Consider the following 2500-nt stretch of genomic DNA (forward strand, 5'->3'; position numbering starts at 1 on the left):
CCTCTCGTTCTCCCTCTCTCCCTTTCTCTCTCTTTGTCTCTCTCTCTCTCACTCTTTCTCTCTCTTTCTCTTCCTCTCTGTCTTTCTCTTTCTCACCCTTTCTCGAGTTCAGTTTCTCTCTCTCTCTCCCTCTCTCTCTTGCTCTCTCATTCTCTCACTCTTTCTTTTTGTCGCTTGCTTTCTCTCTCTCTTTCTCTCTTTCTCTTTCTCTCTTTCTCGCTCGCTCCGTCTTTCTCTATCTTTCTCTCTCAATTCCCTTGCTCTCTCTTTCTCTCTCTCTTTCTCTCTTTCTCTCCCTCTCTCGTTCTCCCTCTCTTTCTCTCTCTTTCTCTCACTTTGTCTCTCTCTCTCGCTCTCTCACTCTTGCTCTGTCTCTCTCTCTCTTTCTCACTCTTTCTCAATCTCACTTTCTCTCACTTTCTCTCTCTCTATTTCCCTCTCTTGCTCTTTTTCTCTTTTTCTCTCTCGTTCTCTTTTCCTCTATCGCTCTCTTGCTCTCTCTTTCTCTCGCTCTCTCCCTCTTTCTCTATCTTTCTCTCTCTCTTTCTCTTTCTCTCTCTCTTTCACTCCCTCTCTCGTTCACCCTCTCGTTCTCCCTCTCTCTCTTTCTCTCTCTTTGTCTCTCTCTCTCTCTCTCATTATTTCTCTCTCCCTCTCTTCCTCTCTTTCTTTCTCTTTCTCACTCTTTCTCGAGTTCAGTTTCTCTCTCTCCCTCTCTCTCTCTTGCTCTCTCATTCTCTCATTCTTTCTCTTTGTCGCTTGCTTTCTCTCTCTCTCTCTCACTCTCTCTTACTCTCTGCCTCTCTGTTTATCTCTCTCTCTCTTTCTCTCTCTCTCTTACTCTCTCCCTCCCCTCTTTCTCTCTCTCTCTCTTTCTCTTTTTCTTTCTCTCTCTTTCGCCCTCTATCTTTCTCTCTCTCTTTCTCTCTCTCCCACTTTCTCTTGCTCTCCCTCCTTCTCCCTCTCTCTCTCTTTCACTCACTCCCATTCTCTCTGTCTGTCTGTCTCTCTCTTTTTCTCTCTCTTTTCTGCCTTTCTCTCTCTCTATCTCTCTCACCCTCTGTCTCTCGTGCTCTCTTTCTCTCTCTCTCTCTCTTTTTATCACTCGTTCTCTTTTTCTCTATCGCTCTCTTGCTCTCTCTTTCTCTCTTTATCTCTCTCTCTCTCTTCTTCATATTCCATCTTTCTCGCTCTCTCTGTCTTCCTCTCTCTTTTTCTCTCTCTCTTTCTCTCTCTCTCTCTCTTTCTCTTTCACTCTCTCCATCTCACGTTCTCCCTCTCTCTCTTTCTCTCTCTTTCTCTCAATTTGTCTCTCTCTCTCTCACTCTCTCTCTTGCTCTGTCTATCTCTCTTTCTCTTCCTTTCTGTCTTTCTTTATCTTTCTCTCTCACTTCCCTTGATCTCTCTTTCTCTCTCTCTTTCTCTTTCTCTCTTTCTCTCCATCTCACGTTCTCCCTCTCTCTCTTTCTCTCTCTTTCTCTCACTTTGTCTCTCTCTCTCTCACTCTCTCTCTTGCTCTGTCTCTCTCTCTTTCTCTTCCTCTCTGTCCTTCTCTTTCTCACTCTTTCTCGATCTCACTTTCTCTCTCTCTCTATTTCCCTCTCTCTTGCTCTTTCTCTCACTTTTCTCTCTCGTTCTCTTTTCCTCTATCGCTCTCTTGCTCTCTCTTTCTCTCTCTCTCACTTTCTCATACTCCATCTTTCTCTCTCTCTCTCTGTCTTCCTCTTTCTTTCTCTCTCTCTCTTTCGTTCTCACTCTCTCTCTCTCTTTCTCTCTTTATCTTTCTCTCTCTCTATCTCGCTCTCTCCCTCTTTATTTTTCGCTCTCACTTCCCTTGCTCTTTATTTCCCTCTCTCTCTCTTTCACTCCCTCTCTCATTCTCCCTCTCTCACTCTCTCTCTCTCTCACTCTTTCTCTCTCTCTTTCCCTTCCTCTCTGTCTTTTTCTTTCTCACTCTTTCTCGAGTTCAGTTTCTCTCTCTCTCTCTCTCTCTCGCTCTCTCATTCTCTCACTCTTTCTCTTTGTCGCTTGCTTTCTCTCTCTCTCTTTCTCTCTCACTCTTTTTCTCTCACTCTCTCTTACTCTCTGCCTCTCTGTTTATCTCTCTCTCTCTCTCTCTCTTACTCTCTCCCTTTCTCTCTCTCTCTCCCCCTCTTTCTCTCTCTCTTTCTCTTTTTCTTGCTCTCTCTTTCGCGCTCTATCTTTCTCTCTCTCTTTCTCCCTCTCCCACTTTCTCTTGCTCTCCCTCCTTCTCCCTCTCTCCCTCTCTCTCTCTTTCTCTCTCGTTCTCTCTTTCACATTCTCTCTGTCTGACTGTCTCTCTCATTTTCTCTCTCTTTTCTGTCTTTCTCTTTCTCTCTATCTCTCTCACCCTCTCACTCTCTGTCTCTTGCTCTCTCTTTCACTCTCTCTTACCCTTTCTCTCTCTCTTTCTCTCCCTCTCGTTGTCCCTCTCTTTCGCTCTTTGTCTCTCTATCTCTCACTGTCTCTCTCATTTGCT

This window comes from Pristiophorus japonicus, chromosome 9, assembly GCF_044704955.1.
Source record: "Pristiophorus japonicus isolate sPriJap1 chromosome 9, sPriJap1.hap1, whole genome shotgun sequence".
Classification (NCBI taxonomy): domain Eukaryota; kingdom Metazoa; phylum Chordata; class Chondrichthyes; family Pristiophoridae; genus Pristiophorus; species Pristiophorus japonicus.